This window comes from Lissotriton vulgaris, chromosome 8 (genome assembly GCF_964263255.1).
Source record: "Lissotriton vulgaris chromosome 8, aLisVul1.2, whole genome shotgun sequence".
In the NCBI taxonomy this organism is placed as follows: domain Eukaryota; kingdom Metazoa; phylum Chordata; class Amphibia; order Caudata; family Salamandridae; genus Lissotriton; species Lissotriton vulgaris.
Genome location: NC_141696.1, coordinates 249,318,004 through 249,338,772, shown reverse-complemented (window position 1 = coordinate 249,338,772; position 20,769 = coordinate 249,318,004).

Sequence of the window (20,769 nt, the reverse complement as noted above, 5' to 3'; positions counted from 1 at the left end):
GCTAAACTCCAGAAGAAACTACAACGAATCCAAAACGCCTCAGCCAGGCTCATATTAGACATCCCACGCAACGAACACATCTCTGGTCACCTTAAAGACCTCCACTGGCTACCCGTCAATAAGAGGATCACTTTCCGACTGCTTACCCACGCACACAAATCACTCTACGACATCGGACCAGATTGCCTCAACTCTCGACTGTCCTTCTACACCCCCTCCCGCCAACTTCGCTCTTCCAACCAAGCCTTCGCCACTGTACCTCGCATCAACAAGACCACCATGGGAGGCAGATCCTTTTCATACCTGGCTGCCAAAACATGGAACTCACTCCCTGCTTACCTTCGCCTCACCCAGAATCACCTAGCGTTCAGAAAGCAGCTTAAAACGTGGATATTTGACAAATAATCCTCCTCCCCTTCCTAAGCGCCTTGAAACCCTCTGGGTATGTAGTGCGCTATACAAATTTTATGACTTGACTTGACTTGACACACCCTGATGCATAAGTGACACACAGTGATGCAGCCATAACACCACCACACACACCTGACACATCTGACACAGAAGACGTATCAGAGGAGCAAGATGTGAATGATAATGACTGTGTGAAGAAGGAGGTAGTAGCATCCATCCCTGCCTTATGGCCTGTCCCTGCCTGGTTCAGCCCTATGAATCATGCCCTGGGACAACACCTCCCACTGTCCCCCGGAACACTCTGCAACATTCACCTGGACCCCGACATGGACTGCCATATCTTCACTGGTTACCAATTCCACAGAAATCCGCTGCGGACTGCACTCTCCCTCTACCAATTCACTTTTCATTCCCCAGAGGACTCTGGTTGACCCACCACTGGGATACCATGTAATGTGTACTTGGCATGATCATTTACAGCCCCAGCTCTGGCATTCACCAGAATGTGAATAAAACATTCGAAATCACACAGATGTGTCATGTCTATGTTCACTCAAGTATGAAAGGATGGATGGACATAGGGACATTGATTGAACAAGAAGGAACACCTTGGTAAATGACATCAATGCGCATGTTTGACCCTGAGACACATGGCCACTTTGATGACTGTGCAGGTGTGAACTAGCTGTGGCCTCATTGCACTTGAACAACAAACTCTCAACCCCACAGCGTAGGCACACGTCCATGTATTAAATCCCCATTGGTATCGCTTTGTGTGCCCTAAATTGGCAGGGTATGCCCAGACGTGGGTCCCTTGCTCACTTTGTCACTGGAATCAAGATCCCAGGATGCCTGTTTCTAGTCCAGGGAAGACATGGCTTGGCAGTTCGGGCTGGACTGTTCCCATGAGGCACAGGGTCAGACTGATTTGCATATGGCCATGTCTGAACTGGGGTGGTGGAGTGAACTAAAGAATGTTGATGGATTAAACCCAGATCAGTTGACTGGGGGTGAGTGTTTGATTTGCTCGAACGCTCCGTCCATCATCCCCTTTGGTATCGCTTTGTTCGCCCTTAAGTTGGCAGGGTATGCCCAGACGTGGGTCCCTTGCTCCCTTTGCCACTGGAATCAAGATAGCCTGGATGATGAGGGCTATGAAGCCGAAACCGGTCCCATGATGCTTGTTTCCGGTCCAGGGAAGACATGGCTTGGCAGTTCGGGCTGGACTGGGGTGGTGGAGTGAGCTAAAGAATGGTGATGGATTAAACCCAGATCAGTTGACTGGGGGTGAGTGTTTGATTTGCTCTAACGCTCCGTCTATCATCCCCTTTGGTATCGCCATGCATTAACAAGCATTTGCAATGCAATAGGTCTCGCATTAGGAAAGTTAGAGCTATTGGTATTGTAAATGACAAATTTTGTATTTATGTGTTGGTTTTGAAAATAGCTAAATTAATAGCTTTGTCATTTACAATTCCAATAGTTTTAACTTTCGCAAATGTGACAACTATAGCATTTCTAATGCAATATGTGTTGCATTTACGTGACTTAGATGTATTGATATTACAAATAACAATGGCTTTTTTTTTTAAATAATTAATACTTAAATAAAAGTTATTGTAATTTATAATGGCAATAGCTTAAACTTTTGTAAATAACTTTTGTGAAGATTATGTTCAGTGTATTTTATTGTGACGAAAATCCAAGAACAGAAGTGAAATATTAATATCTTTATGTGACATTTGTAATAAAGCTTGAAACATTGAGAGAACATATTTGAACTTGTTGTTGAATGGTTGCACAAACTCCTCAAATAACCAGCTCCAGCTGTCTGGACAACTGATTTCACTGGAAATAAGCTCCCCCATTCCCATTGTCCCCTGCTTCCCATGCAGGCCGCAGCCTCTGACAGGAAACGCGCTGGTGGGATCCTCCCTCGAGCTCTGGGGGTCTGTGGGAGCGACACCACTTACCAGCAGAGCGTTATACTAAACACACTTTTAAAAGACTAAACACCAAAGACGTCAGCTGGCCACATATCTTGAGATCCACCTTCTCACTGCATGTATTTTTAATCTACGGCACTCGCAAGCTTTGTCTTGTAAAATCACACCTTTAATGGGGGCAGTGAGACTAGAAGCCCCAGAATCCAAAGCGGCGCTGTTTGAAAAGCCAGGACAGGCCCAAGGGCGTGACACGGGGTCATCTGACAGCTGTGATGTCATAAGCAGAGACCACACTTAAAAAGTGGGAGGGTTTCATCCACTGGATACGCGTGACAATGCCAGCCCCAAGGGTGGCTTGACCTGCATTTAAAAACGAGTCGACATGCCATTGCCCAGTTTTCTCATAAGTGCGGCACGAGAAGTGTATGGAATCTAAAACAGAATGAAAGAACAGATGAGGGCATGCAGCCAGAAAAATTCAAAGTTGCGGAGAAACAGTTGACACTACACATTGTCCGGTATACCCACACGGGACACGCCCCTTTGTATCTCACTGGCTAAGAGCAGAGATTGTTGGCGCAATTTCGCCGTTCTTTGTGTTTGGTTCTCACCGTTCTACTAACAGCTGCGGGTGAGACAGCGAGAAACGCGAGTGCAGAAAGTACAATTTTCATACAGAGGCTTTAAGTTGCTCGGGCCGTAAATCATGGCCATGCCATTTAACAACTAGAACGCGTGCTTATTTAGATAGCGACAGACTGCCAGGAAAGTAAAAGCTAATCCATCTTTAGCAGCGGGCCCCGAAATTAATGACATAAGCACACAATTACACTAAAATCACCAGTCCTGCGCTGCCATCAGCTCTTTGCCGGCCTGTGAGCAGTGGGAGGGTGGGGGCTGCCTGCGCATGCGCGCCACTCTTCAGTTTCGTTTCGTTTGGACGAGCGCGAGCCCGTAGAAGAGAAGTGCCGCATGAAGTCCCGGGTCCCAGGAGGGGGCCCGGGTGAAGACCAGCGGGGAGACTGCGAGGCCCCCATGCCTATGGGAAGAGCTCGGCTTCTTGGTAGAGTGGGAGAGGAGCTCGAGTGCTCTGCGGGGCTCCCTTGGCAGATGGTGCGAGCCCGAGTCCGACTCCGGTGAGGTAAGAGGGGGGGGCTGTGTGCCTGCATGCGTGTGCCTGCGTGTGCGTGTGTGTGTGTGTGAGCGCCCGCGTGTGCCTGTGCGTGCAGGGGATGGGGCCTGCCTGTGTGCGCGCCGTGTTTGCATGCAAGCCCTGCGGTCTGTGCAAGCGCGCTCGCTCCCGCGGTGAAATCCGACAGTGGGAAAGCGCGTGGCACTCTGCTGTCCACATTCCCAAATACGGATAACATTAGGTCTGAAGCAGACACCATCAATGCTCACGCATTGAGGGTAGGTCTGCTCGACCTAAAAAGGGCTGTGTGTAGAAGTGACAAAACCTGGAGCAGGCCAGAAGTGATGCCCTCCATCACAGGTGACAACAGAACGTCACTTTGCATACCTACTCACAAACATCTGTGTGGACACAGTCTGTTTATGTATAACATTGCTGTACATGGCCAGAAGTTGGACACCATACTCACATTGCTGAAGATACGTAAATGCACAGGTCTGCCAGCAACTATCCCGGACACAATGTCTGGCTCACAGAGGTGGAGCAGTCAAAAGTGACCCACCCCCATTGTACATGCATTAGTCAGTCCCTACCTGTGTACGGACAATACTCATTGAAGCACACGATTTGTCATTCTAATCAACACTCATCACAGTTGGACAGTAGTGAAGTTTTGTAGACTTTATTAGCATGTGCGTGTCAGTACGGGCAAGGCTAGGGCCACAACATGCAGGGGCATGCTTAAGACACATGGGCACATGTCGAGGTGCAGGAAATGGGGAGGTAAAAATGTACACAAATCATTACGGATGGCAACACAGTCAGCCCACCTTGCCTTACTGGACGAGTCATGTGATGTTTGGCGTCTGCTCTTCGCCCAGTGTCAGGGGACACGACTCACACCCCATGGGATCGGCATAGTGCTATCCCATCGGACTGCACCGACTGTCTGCTCTGCTGACAGTGAGCATATGAAAGGGTCCTACAAGGTCGCATGTCGTGCTACATTGCCATGTGTGTACTCTCCCCCCAGCTGTATGTCCGAATTGGGAAAGTTTCAAAACAGCGCTCTGCTGGTCCGCCCATGGGACTGCATCACCTTGCAAAGGTATGTGTGTATACATGCGTAGTTCGACGCACATGCATTCATAGTCCAGGCGAAGGCAGACATGTCCACTATTGTGGTGAGATATGTGAGCATTCCCCAAGATGCAATAAGGTGTGGGGACCTGTACTGTGGGTGACAACCAGATGTGGCTGCAGGAACGTAGTTACTCATCCATGAATGTAAGTGCAGCTTCATGTGCAATCTGTTCCAAGAGTATGCCATTGTCAAGTTTAAGGAACACCAGGGAGAGCCAATCCATTAACTGGTCTGGGCAGATGTGCTCAGTCCAGGCCGTTTAACCAATCCGCAACACAGATCAATAGGGGAGCGCTTCGATGTGGTCACTGCACACAAGGAATTGTGCGGTCTCCCATGCACAACTGCCAGCACATATGCCAAAGATCAAGGCATCCCATGCACGGGTATCCCGGTGACACTCCTGTTTGTGCGCCATTAGGGGGCACACTGACAAGTCATAATCCAATTCGGCTACCGTTGCGTTGGATAGGCAGATCTCCATGGGCCACCCGAATGTGCATGATCGACAGTAGAACCAGGGCTGGACGCAGGTGACGTAGGCAAGATGGAATCTCTCACAGAAACTGATTTGCAACACTGCCATTGGCAGTGATCCCAACAGATGCAGCATTCGTGCACGGAACAGTTCTACGTGACAGGGGTTGTGCATGTGTCCAGGATTGCCTGCCATAGCACCGGCAATCCTCAGACCGGCTGCAGTTCGGTGGACGATATGCCACAGCTCTGGGCAATGAGTCGTATGTGTGTGCAACGCTTGGACGTATGGGTTTTTAACCAATGTGTCAAGGGCATCACTTCCAGGTGTAGCTAGAGCAGGGACAAGTGTGTGTGGGGTGTGGATACATTGGTCTTTCATTAGTGCAGTTCGTGGTGTGGGAGTCGACCGAGGCTGGTATGGTATCTCACGCAGAGTGTGCCAGCCGCATTCAGGACCAAGGTCAGAGGTTTGGTTGTCCTTCCGCCTTGTGTATTGAGACAAAGGAGCTTTCATACTTAATTTTAGCCTGACTACTGCTTGCATTTCTTAAATGTGATGTGGCCTTCGCGCTGACTTTGATGCCAGGGCTTAGATTTGGGGTGCACCAATTGCGAAACACACGCAGCAGTTGGTATGTATTAATGAGCCAAGGGCCCGATTGGCCTTGCGCTCCTTGTTCAGTCTCTCTCTTTCTCTCTCTCTCTGTCCTTTGATGTGTGCCTGAAACATTTTCTTATCTTGGATATTGTCTTGCAGGCTGTGACTCACAGATTGTCCAGGGATGCCCCTTCAGAATAGTTGTTAGGAGACAGATTTGAATGTGATATTTTGTTTGGACTTTCAATCGTGAATGAATAAATCAGATTTTCTGTGCTTACATGTATGTTGATTGTTGTAAAAGTGCAACATCAGGTGAATGCTTTTGTTCATGATTTTGTGACATTGATGTGCATATCTTGGTCTGGGGGAGGTGGGGTGCCCATGGTAGGGCCTGGTGGGGGTGGGGGCTGGTGGCGGTAGGTTTTGTGGCCCTCTTGGGTGTCCGGCCTGCATGATTGTTGGCTCCATGGCATCTGTTGCCCTTCAGGTGTGGTACTCTGGGCTGGGTTCCCTTTTCTGGTGCAGGCTGTCATCCGACTTTACACCAGGTCAGAGCAGGTGTTACTTTCCTGCTGGTAACGCGCCTTATCGCATGTTTTGTGATCTTATTGCCGATCTGGCTGGTCATTGAGAATGTTGCAGAGTGGTGTTGTTGCGGCTTTTGGCACGGGAAAGCCTACTCTGCATCTCATTAGCGATAGTTGCCGGGGTCATCTGTGGCGATGTTTTTTGCGGCTGCTACCGCAGGTAAACTAGTGATATGGGCTGTTAGCACCAGCTTGTGAATGGGGAGATAAATGTATTGCAACTTTGGCTGCAATAAAGTGCCAATAATTGGGTGATAGTTCCTTGAGGATATGCCCCCTAGGGTTGTTGAAAAACAACAGTGAATTTTTTAATTCCAATTAAAGCCTCTTTCTTCCACCATCCTACTCTTCCAGTCTCTTTACGTCACCCCGGCAGGGTCTTCTTCCACCTTGCGCTCTCCCTTTGTTTCTGTTTTTCTATATTTCTCTTCCACCTCCTTTCTCCTTTTTCTGCCTTTCTCTCTCTTGCTCTAGGATTATACAAAAATAAGTCCCGATTCCGAAAAATGAATGTCTGCCTACACCACCCTCAACTACAAGGACTCCACAAGAGCTTTCAGAATATGCATCTGAGCGAATATGGAATGCAATTTGGGGTCACAAAATGTCTAGGGTGATACATTTTTAGTTCGCATGAGAAACATGTAATGAATTAGCAGGACAAGGACAATGCCAGTGGCTAAAAGTGGATGTTAATTATACATTCGTTTTTATGCTACAGGCTATTATAGTGAAAACCAAGTAGCTACCTATAGATATGCATTGATACTCCCACCTACGGCATCTTTGTGGTAATGTCCCCCATTGACGAAATGAATATCACAGCAGTCATAATTCATATAGAGCATTTAAACATACAAAAATGTAGTGCATAAAAGAGCCTTTGTGAAAAAAATTGTCTATTGTTATAATTTCATGTTTGGCCATTTTCTTTATCTTTTTTTAAGTAGTCCACAGCTTGGCATGACAAGAAATGCCAATGCTGCCTTGCCAAACCACAAGCCAGCTCCATTCAATTTTTTTCAATTCCCTGATTAAAGTGAGGTATAATTATAGCTCCAATTTGTCATGAAATGCTTTAGTGTTTCGCTCACATAGCACTGCCAACTCCCATTTTCACGGTTAGCTTGCAATTATAAACCAACCATCCAAACTGACATAAAACATGTTCAAAACTAAAATATAAAATCAATGCAGAAATGCCTTTTAGATACCTATTCAGATAAAAACAACTTAAAATATACCAAATGCATTGGAATAATTAGTTCCATGTCCAAATCAATAACAGTCTTTCAAAGCTACATGCAGTCATTCATTTATTTATCATTTCAGGAATAAACATGAAGGAACTGTAGGTTCATTATTTAGACTGTATTGTATTAGATTAGATTACTTATAGTCACAAATCTCCCTCCTGCACTTCTTTTTTAGCTTTTATATTTCTTATTCCCTTTTTCAGAAATTCCCAGCTTCTTACATTGCATTTTTGAAACTGAGAATGTTTTATCCTGCTTCCACAAGAGAATAGTTTCTCTTCAAACTGCACACTGCACCTAGAAGCTGGACCAGAAACATTTGTTGAGCTCTCAACATGCAAATAAATAACTAAAAAAAGAAAAGAAATATAGCTCTGCAATTAATAACATCTCAGTAGTATTATAGGTCTGTAGCCTCCCTTCATTTCTATTAGAACTTGCATATTTGAGACCGCCTCATTATGCTGCAACTTTATGAATGTGTTTACATGTAAATTGTTTAAACAACATGTTGGCATACTGCAGAAAGGGTTGTGGGTAGAGTTACATAAAACAAAAGCTCGTGCCTCTCCATTGGAACCAAAGAATAGCAGTAGCGGCTGCTGACCTTTCAAACTGGTGGCAATAAATTCCCTGGCTGAATAAAACGTGAACTGGATTACTGAAAAGAATGGAAAAATAAGGCTGAACGCCTGGGTGAGTATTTCTGCCTCTTGGGCTTTCAACCATCACACTCTCTGAATGGATTTGCCCACGGTGCCCACTGAGGTGCTAGCCATGGACAGTTTTTATTTATTTATGTATTTATTTAATGCTATTTTATATAGCACGAACATTACCAGAATGTGTCAGAGCGCTTTACATAAAACCAGTTGCGATACATAAGGATTTAGGATTACATGAGTTACATAAAAGATACAAACAGAAAAAATTGCAAATGTACAAGTTGGAAAGTCACACAAGGAAGAGATACAAACAGAAAAAAAAATTGCAAATGTACAGTTTGTAAAGTCACTCAAGGAAGAGATACAAAGGTATAAACTCTAAGAGTCACATAGGAATGGTAGAGAGTACAAAGGTCTACAACATATACTAGTGGTTAGAGTTATCTCTATATACATATATATACACAAATAGTAGATTTTCTCAGGTCAAGACCCAAAAAACCAGGAGAGCAGAGTTCCATTAAGTGGAGTCGGAGGGGGGAAGCAGTCACAGCACCAAGGGAGGGTGGGAGGGATACAAGGGTATGGAGAAAAGGCAAATCAGAAAAAGGAAAAAACATTTGAGGATCGTCAAGGGGGAAACGACCGAAAAGGGAAAGGATGAGGGAATGGATAAGATGGCGGGTCAGGGTCCAGAGAAAAGCGTCCGAGAACGGCAGCAAAATGGCGGGCAGGACAAAAGGAAAAAAGTGAGTATGAATTAAAGTGCCAGAAGAAGTCGGGGGGGGTACGTAGTTCAAAAATCAAAGTCAGGAAGGGAAAGGAGGCGTGTGAGCTCGGGTCCACTGGAGCAACGCCGAAGACAACCAGCCGGTCGTGGCTCCCGCACCCTAACACCTGGGAAAAGTTCACTGGGGTCTCCAAAGTCGATGACGAGGTGAGGAAAAATCAAGGAAGACAGCCTGCATGGGGAGGCAGCAAGGCGGCGGTGAGACTGGCAGGTAGCCGGTGGGGGCAAAGCCGGGCCAAGGCTGGTGCCACCCTCAACAGCGGCGACTCGGCCCGAGGCAGGAGCAGAGAACAGCAGCGGCAGCAGGACCTGGAATGTCTTTCTCCAATGTCCAGCTGGGTAGGAGACGGTCGCGGGAGAACCCATGCTGGACTCCCCAAAAGCCGAACCAGGCGGATCCACTGGACATCAGCAAACATGCCTCACCGTCCCGGGAAGAGGGGAGAACACGCCCCAAAGCCGTTCCACATCATCCGGAGCTACATGGAGGTGCCGGAGCAGCGGTGAAGCTGGATGGACACAGGAGGAGGGCAAGATCTGAGTGCGGTGGAAGAGTCCGAACGAGAGGTATCAGTGGTGCGGGAATCCATGCTCTGATGTCAGGCTGGGTAGGTGACGGCCCTGGAGGAAACCCGGGGCAGACTCCCCAATAGTCGTTCCAAGCGGCTCCACCGGGCATCGGCCGAGTCTTCTCCATGTCTGCTGTCCGAGTACAGGAGGAGAAGGTGCAAAAAGCGGTCATTAGGGGTTAAAAGGTCCGGCACGGCAAACACAGACCGGGAGTTCCCGGCCGGAGCTCCTCACCGGGCGGCCATCTTGCCTGTGATCGCCCTGCCTCCGCCTCTGATTTGAGCTTTGCTCACGGCGCAAACTTCAGCCGCGAAGCCAGGGCAGAGGTTCTATGAGGTGCTGTGGAAGATGCAGGCGGGGGCACCGGGGAACGCAGAGGGGGCACCAGGGAATGCCAGGACCGGCCCCCGGAGCTCCGGGCCCCCTATGCCCCCGGCCTGGAGGAGGATGATCATGACCCATCCCGGGCTCTGCTCCAGGGGGCACAGATCCGTCCTCTGGGGGTGCCGGGGCGCCTCGGAGGGCGCAGAGGGGGCTCTACCGCAGCCTGCAGGGGATGGGCGGGGCTGCTCCAGGGCAGGGGCCCCCGGGCCCCTATCACGGAGCCAGTGGTGAAGACGTGAAGATGGCCAGGAGTCCAGAAGCAGAGCTGCAAGAGGGGGCCAGAGCCCACCCCCGGGAGGAGCACGAGGGCGGCGTGAGAGGTGAGACCCCACCCATGGGTTCAATGTTTAAAGGGGCCCCCATGCAGTCTGAAGGGAACAACTTTGTGGGTGATGCAGCACAATTATTAAACACATCCAGGGATGCTTTCATCAATAGGCCTTGGCAAACGGTTTCGAGCCGAATCTAATGCTTTGGAAAATTTGTGATAACCTGGCTTTATGGTGATTTGATTGCAATAGTTTATAATCATGAAGCCATTTGAACATTTCACTTGAGTAAAAAAGTCGGAGTTCTTCCTACCACAAGCTCAGTGTAAGCAAGCAGTTGTTTGTAGAGCTAATTCATTTCAGTTGTGGTAGTTTAATCAATGTTGGAAATGCCCAAACAATTTTCCTTCCTCCTGTCCTTCTTGCTGAAATATTTTTTATTGGCTTTAGGACTCTGTGCACTTACCACTGCTAACCAGTGTTAAATTGCTCATGCTCTCTGCTTAAAAAGGTAACACTGGTTTATATGTAAATTGATACTTGTACCCAAGTGGAATATGTAATTTACTTATAATTCCCTAGAAAAGCGCACAACATGTGACTAGGGCCTGTATATTAAATGCTACTAGTGGGCCTGTAGCACCAATTGTACCAGCAATTCAGTAGACCTTTAAACATGTCACAGGCCTGCCATTGAAAAGCCTGTGTGGGCAATTTTAACCTGCCATATCGTCTTGGCAAAATAAACCTTTTGCCAGGTCTAAACCTTCCTTTTTAATACATGTAAGTCGCCCCTAAGGTAGACATTGACAGTCCCAAGGGCAGGGTGTGGTGTATTAAAAAAGTTGGACATGTAGTTTTAATTTTTACCTGCCTCTGTAGTGAAAAAATCTTACATTCGGTTTTTTTACTACTGCAAAGCCTATCTATCCCACAGGATAACATTAGAGTTACATAATTAAATGTTTATAAGTGTAATTTACACATGGAAAGAGATAACTGGTTCATGTGTTGTGTCTTTGGAATCCTACATTAAAAAATCCTAGCTGGTAGTCATGTCACATTTTAAATTACAATTCTGACAATGCATCTTTATAAAGTTGGCATTTTCTAGCCAACCTTTATCAACAACACTCTCCGTGCGCCCAGCGATCGTCTTCCATACAAACAGGATCTTGACACAAAACTTGAGCAGATAAACCGTCAGCGGGACTAATCTTGGACTGTATCTGACCCATGCTCTATCGTGGTTGGCCTGAACTTATGAATTCGACCCAGTCTAGCACAACCAAATAGCTGTGGTTGGTGTTTTCTGTGTCTGCATGATATTTTACAGTTTATTTTTTAAAAATTCATAACTCCAGTTCTACTGATTGGATTTTTGTCATTTTGGTCTTGCTTTGTTCATTAAATTACAATGTAATGTTCTAACCTGTGGGATAATTTTGTGCGATATTTTCATTGTTTTACTGTTTAAAGTGTTAAACAAATACTTCACACATTGCTTTTAAGATAAGTGTAGTAATGACAGTCCACACGTGGTAGAATTCAAGAACCTTTATTCAGTTCTATTTAACACAGGTGCTCCCAGGTTGACAGGATCGTAACAACCGAACATTCTACTGCTGCCTTCAAGTGACAGCACGGGCCATACCAAGTGGGAAAGAGGCAAGAGGGGGAACCGGAAGGAGTGGGTGGAACCAGGGGTAAGTTACAACACATCATCCTCCCTAGGGAGACAACGGAGGGATGGGGAGTTGGGCAGGAGACACGGAGGTGGGTGCGGGGTGGAGAAAAGGGAAGAGCGGGGGAAGGAGAGAGCGAGAAAGGGAGAGAGAGAGAAAAAGAGTAAGAGAGAGGAAAGCAGGTGTACACAGGAGGGACAGATAACATCAAGTGCGCAAAAAACCAAAGGTGGGTCCTGCAAAGAGGACCCTGGCCCCGGTAGAACACCGGGGTCTACCTAATAGGATAAACCATGGCCTCTGCCAGCTTTGGCAGAGAGCCCCTTGATAACTATAACAATGTCTATGACAGGGCGGGGTGGTGAAGTCCAGTGGCGGGTGATTAGTATCCTGAGAAAATCTATTCTCTGCCCCCCTTTCCTACCAATAGTAAACTGACTGTAAATCCCCTTCACCCTCCTGGTCATATCTAATGGTGGCGGGAAAAACCTGGCCAAGAGCCCCAACTTCCCGTATTCCCCGACCACCCCTCAATTCTAAACAAATGACTGATAAACAACATGCTCCTAGTAGTACAAGTGTCTGTAATGAAGGAATCATGTAGATTCAGGTTACCATGGTTCTCATCCATTTTAAGTTAGCAAGGAGGGTTACCTTAAACAATGTTCGTTTGATCAGTGTGGGCCCCTCCCATAGTCTGTCCCTTCCACCCACGAGGAAGAGAGCGTATCATTAGGAAACAAAAGGGCCTAACGATGACCTGAACTTGTGCTCACTCGCAATTCCTAAATGCAACAGTGCACGCCTTAAGTATACTTCATGGTGTGGGTGAATTCCTCAGGGTGCCACTGGCCACGGCGGTCCCTTTCACCATTTTGCTCTAGTCCGCCATGACTTGTACCCTTCTCCACCCAGGCGGGTGACCATCCTTATAAACGTTTTTCATGGGAAATTTCCTGGACCATGTAACGCTGCGTCTACACCAACTCAAATGTCCAGTTTCCTTCTCATCATAATGATCAGCATTGGGTCTAACGACAGTTCTCTTATTGCACTCAGTACCACTGGTAAATCCTTCGGTACGCGCCTCCTCAAAAACTGGTCTTTCCCCCGATTCCTTCAAACCCGCTCTACTGGTGAATGATGCTGAATCTTCTGTGTCTATGAACACATATCCTCTCCCGCCTTCTGTAAGCATCCTGTTCCCTCCTAAAGGTACTTTGGGGTGCGGGTAACGTACGTTATTGTGTGCCTCCTCCCTTTCCATCTCAGTCACTTCGCTATATAACCAGTCCAAGTACTCTCCTTGCTTGTTACACTTTAAATCAATCCGACTCTGATCATAAGCTCCACCTCGGTCAATGTCAGCAGAACATATCACCCTTGTCATAGGTTTGGACTCGGCCAGTGCGGTAGAGCACCACGCTTTCTCAGCCTTGTGGCAGGTGGACTTACAAAGGTCCTCCTCTATCCTCGTGGGTCGTGTTACCACCCAAGTTCCCTTATTAACAAGTTCTTTTATTTTGAAACTTTTCCTTATATTTCCTTCCTCATCTTTCTCCAGGAAGTATTTTGATCTCTTTTGAATTTGACAACTGCTGCTTCTCCTATCTGCTCCTTCCTCACAACAGCCCTAGTCCCTCCAACTCCGTCCCTGGATAATGGTGTTCTCAACCTCAACATCTCCAACTTGGTAATTTGTCTACTTTTGATTATAGTCCGCCTACCCATAGGTTCTGAACTTTTGGGACTTTGCGTTACTCTTAATTTCATTTCCTCATCCCCTCCAAGTACGGAGAACTCTTCTTCTGAAATACACACTTTACTCCATGTGCTTCTCTCCCTGTAACTCAAATTCATCTCTTTTCTTCCAATCAAAATAATGCCTTTGCCAGTGTGTGTTTCCCAGGACGTGTCAGCTTCTTCCAATGTATTCCCTAGTGTTATAGCCAATTCGCTCTTCCATTTTCTTTTGCTTACTTCCGTACCTTGTGACCCTGAGTCACTGTTAAAGTCAATATCTACTCCCTCTATTTTGATGGTATACTCATGTTCAATTTCTCTCTTGTACAATACCATTTTGAAATCTCCTTCTTCTCTGTGTATTTTGATCCTTTGCGCCTCACCATTCTTTACTTGCTTATAATGTTCATCTAAAACCTGCATGACATTTTCAAATGCATTCCTATCTGTTCCCTTAAAGATTTTCTTTTCTATGTCATAGTACGTTTTCCGTCCACCAGCTCCTAAACTGTGTAACCGTATTGCGACCTTTTCCTCAGGTTTTTGATTTCAAGAAGATTTTATTAAGAGAAATAATAATAAAAATAGTAAGAACCAAATACAATATAAGTGATACAATTTGACACAAGAGAAAAATACAAACATGGGCTAGACTTGAGAAGTAAATAAAATAGTTGTATATAAAATTAAAAATCAATCGATTAAAGGTAGCAAACGTATCACTATCAAATTCGAAGATGGGGACAAGGGAGGAAGCAGAATAAAAGAAAGAAAATAGGAAAGAAGAGAAAGAGCAATAGAAAAGATGAACGGGAAGAGAGGACAGGAAAGAGAAAACAGGAAAAAGAAAAGAAGAAGAAAGAAGAAAAAGAAGAGGAGGAGGAATTCCCACAGGACTGACCCAACCTAGAACAAAACCAGACAACCATTAGACAGACATATCAAAAGGAAACTGAGGAACCAAACTTTTCGAGGACAACTCCATATAGTCGCCCAAGGCTGTCCAAACCCCTTTAGAAATGGAAGGCGAAAGGTGTGCCTGGTCAACCGAGGTGCGAGCACTGCGTAAAAAGGAAACCCAAGCCCACCACGTATGATAAGAGACCGACGAAAAAGATTTCCATTCCATAAGAATGATTTTGACCGCTACAGTCAGGAGAAGATCCAGTAGCTGTAATTCTAAAGGGTCTAGAGGGAGAGGAGTAGGAGCAGCTAATGGGCCTAACAAAATTAAAGGACGGGAAAGTTGGAGCTCAATATTAAAAATAAGAGATAAATGTCTCTGAATGAGGTCCCAAAAAGGTTGAAGCAAGGAGCAATGAAAAAACATATGAGGATAATCACCTGCCACCAACCCGCAACTCCAGCAAAGATCATCGTCCTTAAGGTTGAGCGAATGAAGACGCACAGGCGTCCAATGGAGGAGATTGATAGAGAAAAACTTAGATTGCATTAGGGAAGGAGCTATTTTATTACGGAGAGCTAATTTACCAATGGATTGCCAAGCTTCGGGAGAGATATGGTCCGTAATAGCGTTATCAAAATGGCGTGACCATTTTTGTTGCGCAACCGTCTGTGCAGGAAGTGAAGCAGAGGACAAAAATTTATAAATTTTGGAGGCAACATGACCAGATTTGAGCCAAATTTGAAAAAGCGAAATGGAGGAGGAAGAGGGATGAAGACGAACTTTAGAAACGGCTACCTTGATTTTAAGAAAAGTATAAAAGTCAAGATTTGTTAAAGAGTGCTTTTGAGCCAAGGTTGAGAAAGGTAATGGTTGACCAGAATCACTATAAAGATGCTGAACAAGAGAGATTCCTTTGTCTGCCCAGTAGGACATGAGGGTGGGGTCAATATTAAGCTTAATTTTGGAGTTCCGCCAAATAGACGACCACCTAGATTTATGTAGAGGAATTGCCACTTTCTTATCGAATTTCCTGACCGCAGCAATTGTATCAATAATGATAGAACGGGAAAACAGAATATGCAAAGTAGATGTAGTACAAAAAGAGGCAGTAGGTAAAGGTGACGCTAATTCCTGCTCTATGAGCAACCATGAGGGAACATGAAGAGTTGGAGGAGAGAACCATAAAGCACCTTGAGAGGCCAAAAATGCAGTTTGGTATTTTTCCCAATCAGGAAAGTTACAACCTCCCATATCACAAGGTCGACGTAAAAATTTAGATCGTTGGGGTCCGGTTCGAGGGCGACGTAGGCATACTGAGGGTGCTAAGCGTCGAGGGCGGTGTGCCGAATATGCTTCCACCCCCCTCCTGAGACCCATGGTGTTTATTCGCAACACCAATTAAGTGCAGAAACGATAAGTAGAAGCCTCCTAAACCAGGAGTAATTAGGAATATTTCATTAATTCCTAATTTTTTTGCACTTTTTCACTTAATTTCCTATTTTTCACTCTCACGCCCCTAGGTAAGGGTGGGCCTTAGCGTGCCCATACCGCCAGGGTTTTTCCACACACAGTCCTGATGAATTGCCGGGTAAATTAACACCGTTTCGATGGCAAGAAACATGTCGACTCACTCTTAGGAACCCCCACTCAATTAAAGTGGACTGTTTCCTCACATATTTTAATTCCTGAGTCTTTAGTGGTCACTTAATAAAGTTTTTTGATACACTACTGACTATTTTAAATACCCCCAACACTCACTAAATCCCAATTACATTCAACACGCCCTTATCTCACGATCCAGCTCCGCAGTAATCCTGGCGTTGCAGCACACCAGAGAGACACTAGGTCTCTCTGGTGGAGCCCAATGATGAAGCATGTCATCACCAGGTGGTGAGTGAGGGCTTTCTTCAACAACTCAGTGTGGTTGTGTTTGTGCTCCCAAGAATGGCCTAGCCTGTCGGATAGACACTCTTTTTTTGATTATTGATTACTGACCGGGGAACAAGAGTGTCTGCTTACTCTCCCTACCTCTCTTCTTGTTACGCGTAAAAATGTATATGCCAATCGAGCCCGTTTATCATTCCACAGAAATTTAGAAGTCAGACCATCAATTTCTGGAAAAAAGGAATCGGATAATTTAAGCGGAAGCATGTAGGAAACAAAATTAATAATCGGTGTGATCATCATTTTTAGAGTTTGTAAACGACCCCACCATGAGATATGTTTTGGAGGCCACGTATCCAAAAGACGACGCACTTTAAGGAGAGTCTGAGATTCATTATAAGCAACGGTGGCATAAAGAGTAGAACAAAAATAAATTCCCAAGTACTTCAGATGTGTAGCCTGTCACTTAAAGCCAGCCGGTCCCATATGAGAAGGAAAATAATAGGCATTCAGAGGGAACATCTCTGTCTTATCTTTATTTAGAGTATAACCCGAAACCGTTGAGAACAAGGAGATGGTGTCAGAAATAGCAGGGATGGCCAAGGAGATATCGTCTGAGAAAATGAGAACATCATCCGCGTATGCGGCAGTTTTAAGGCAGTGAGAACCAAAAGAAAAACCTTTAATATTAGGGTGTAGTTCAATCAAACGATGAAGAGGATCAATAGATAATAAAAATAAAAGTGGGGATAAGGGACAGCCCTGTCTCGTGCCTTGGCGAAGATTAAAAAACGATGACGTAGCACCATTGACTCTAATGTTAGCTTTAGGTTGGGAATATAAAGACATTACCATATTAATGAAAGAGTCTCCAAGGTTATGCGCGCATAAAACAGCTCGAAGGAATGGCCAAGAGACCTTGTCGAAGGCCTTTTCCGCATCAAGGGCCAAGGCCGCGGCAGGAAGTTGAGACCGCTTTGCAGCACCAATAATATGACAGAAAGTGCGTATATTGTCTCTTGCAAGACGACCTTTTACAAAACCAGTTTGGGAAGGATGTACAAGATGGGGAATAAAGGATTCCAATCTTTTAGCCAGGATTTTAGCAAAAATCTTTGCTTCCATGTTAAGGAGAGAGATAGGTCTGAAGTTTTTAGGATCCGAATGATCTTTTCCCTCTTTCGGGAGCACAACTATAGTGGCTTCAGCAGCCGTACCAGAAACAGATCCATCCTTAACAAAAGAATCAAAGACCGATTGCAACTTCAACTTAGGGACAAGCGAAGGGAGAAAAGTTTTATAAAATAGTATTGGATAACCATCAGGGCCTGGAGCTTTACCAGAACGAGTAGCCTTGATCGCAGACACTATTTCTTCAGGGGAAATAGGTTTATTTAGAAAAGAGCGATCATCCTCAGAGACCGACTGAATCGGAACCGATTTTAAAAAATCTTGGCATTTGTCAAAGGAGGATTGGTTAGAAGGGGTATACAATTTATTATAAAAATCGCGAAAAACTTCAAGTATTTCCCCTGTTTGGAATTTTTTAGAGCCAGTGTGGTCAGTAATAGAAGAGATTTGCGAGGACTTAAAAGAGAAATCTTGAAATTTTAAGGTAGCAGCCAACAGTTTCCCAGCCTGATTTTTTAAGAGCAACTTCTTGGATTTTTGTGCTTGGACACCAATATGGGCCCTTTTAGTAACAATGGTATTATATTTGTATTTTAGGAGCTTTATTTGTTGTAAACAAGTTGGATCCTTAGAATGTCGAAAGGAAGCTTCCAGAGTTTTAATTTCAGATGATAAATCCGTAAGTTCTTTTTTAATAGCTGAATTACGTTTGGACATACATTTAATAACCTGACCACGGAAAGTGCATTTAAAGGAATCCCATAGAACGATTGGGGAAGAGACAGAACCTTCGTTTTCACGAAAAAAAGTGTCAATAGCCTTAGAAAATTCATCAACCTGAGAAGAATCATGTAACACTTCATTATTTAATCTCCATGAACGAGCGTGTGGTTTAGGGGCAAAGGATGACAGCGTAAAACTGACAGCAGCATGATCAGAGATCAAAATGGGGTGTATAAGCGGAGAAGAAGAAGAAACAAGAGAAGAATGAACTAGGAGATAGTCAATATGAGAGAAGGAAGAATGAGGCGAGGAAAAGAAAGAAAAATCACTACCAGTGGGATTATGGAGACGCCAAATATCCTGAAGATGAGAAATGGAACACATGTTAAGCATTTGTTTGTGGGATTTAGGAGGACGAAACTGAAAAGCAGAATTCCTATCTAAGAGAGGTTCCATTGGTAAGTTAAAATCGCCGCCAACAATGAGATTACCAGCGTGTGGGGTGTCATTTAATTTTTTTTTAATGGATTTCCAAAAAGCCGGGTCATCAACATTCGGTGCATAGATATTCATAACATATAAATCATGTTGTCCATCCGACAGTTTAGATAGCAGCCACCGACCCTCAGAATCATGATCAGAAGAGAGTATTGATAAACCAGAATTCTTTGAAATTAATGTAACAACCCCATTTCGTTTGCCAGAGGCATCAGAGCAAGAAACATCGGAAACCCATTCCTTCTTCAAAAACAACGCTTCTTTATTGGTGATCTTGGACTCTTGAAAGAGAACCAAATCTGCAGACAGAGACCTGCAGAAATCTAAGATTTTCGACCTCTTCACTGGGTGATTCAAACCCTTAACATTAAGGGATAAAACATTTAAACCCAGCATGGAAAAAAAGAAGGATAAAAAAGAGACGACACTGATAACAGAAAAAGAACCAACGTCATAAATACAAGGGACCAACCAGCAAACATAAGAAACACTGAGGGAGCGTCCATGTGGGAAAACCAGGAGGAAGAAAAAGAAAGAAGAGATGAAAAGAGAAGAGAAGGAGAGAGAGAAGAAGCAGAATGGGAGGCCTAAAAGAGACCAACATCATGCAAAGGAGAACGTGGAAGAGGCGAGCAAGGCACCCGTACTAGGAGCAAAAATGAGTAATAACAATAGCCCAAGCTGAAATATAGTAGCTGATAGCAGGAAAAAACGGAACTGGTAACAATCAAAACATAGCATCGCAAGACAGTGTACTAATGTAAATATGAAAACTGATACTGAAGAAATTACTACACTGAAATGTAGAATAACAGCATCTTAGCGAGAGAAATATCTATAATAAGCAACACTATTAGAATAATTGGTAAACAAAATAATTATATAAGGTAAATCATGAACAATAGATACATGCATGGCGAACAATATGTATATCCTAAAAGAGAACTACATAATTAAGAACAAGCCATAACTGTATATAACAATACAATGAATCTGAATTGCAAAAGCAAGAATATAGAGACGTATGAGAAAAGAAATGTGGGAAAATAGCAGAATAGGCAGAAAAAGAGAGATAGAAAATTACCTGTAACAGAAAAAGCAATGCAAATGTTGAAGAGATAAGCAGGAAGAACAGAGAAAAATGACACGTAGGAAATAAAAGAAAGAGAATATGGACAGGAAGCTCTGAATAGAGGAGAAAAACCAACCGAAACAAAAGGCATGATTATGAAAGAGAAGAACAAAATAGGTAAAAGTACCCGGAAATGAAGTAGAGGAGAAGAGTAAGAAAACAGTGGAAAGATAAAAAAGAGTACGGTCAGGAAGAATACCATGAGTAAGATAGACAAGTACAATGCAAGGGAGACAGACAAAAACGAAAGTATCATGGATAGAAGAAGAACAGAGATATCACAAACATTCCCAGGAGGTAAGATCCACAGAGAAGCTCAACGAAGAATCAAGCATACAGAAAAATACATCCAGAAACAAACAGGAGACAGATCAAGTGCCTGAGGCACCAGGAGCCTGCGAAGTTGCTCTTTGGATCTCCATCTCTATCTCCAACTGGTTGTCCAGGAATGTAGCCAAGTCCGCCGGCTCATCGAAAATACTAGAGCGTCCTTTATAAGTGATGCGGAACTTGGAAGGACCAGAAAATGAAAAGGGAATGCCCATTTCAGAGAGACGTTTCCGAAGGTTCAGGAAGCCTTTTCTCCTTATAACCGTGTCTCTGGCAAAGTCTTGAGAAATGGAGATTCGATGACCATCCCAGATGACTTGCTTAGCTTTCCTCATATGAGAGAGGATCAATTCGGTATGCTGATGCCGCAGTGGTTTAAAAATGATTGCGCTTGGCTGGGTTGCCGCTTTGGGTCGAAACGTTGGAACACGGTGTGCTCTTTCTATCTCAAATTCTCTGTGGAATGAGATTTGCAAGGTGTCCGGAATCCAATGAGATAAA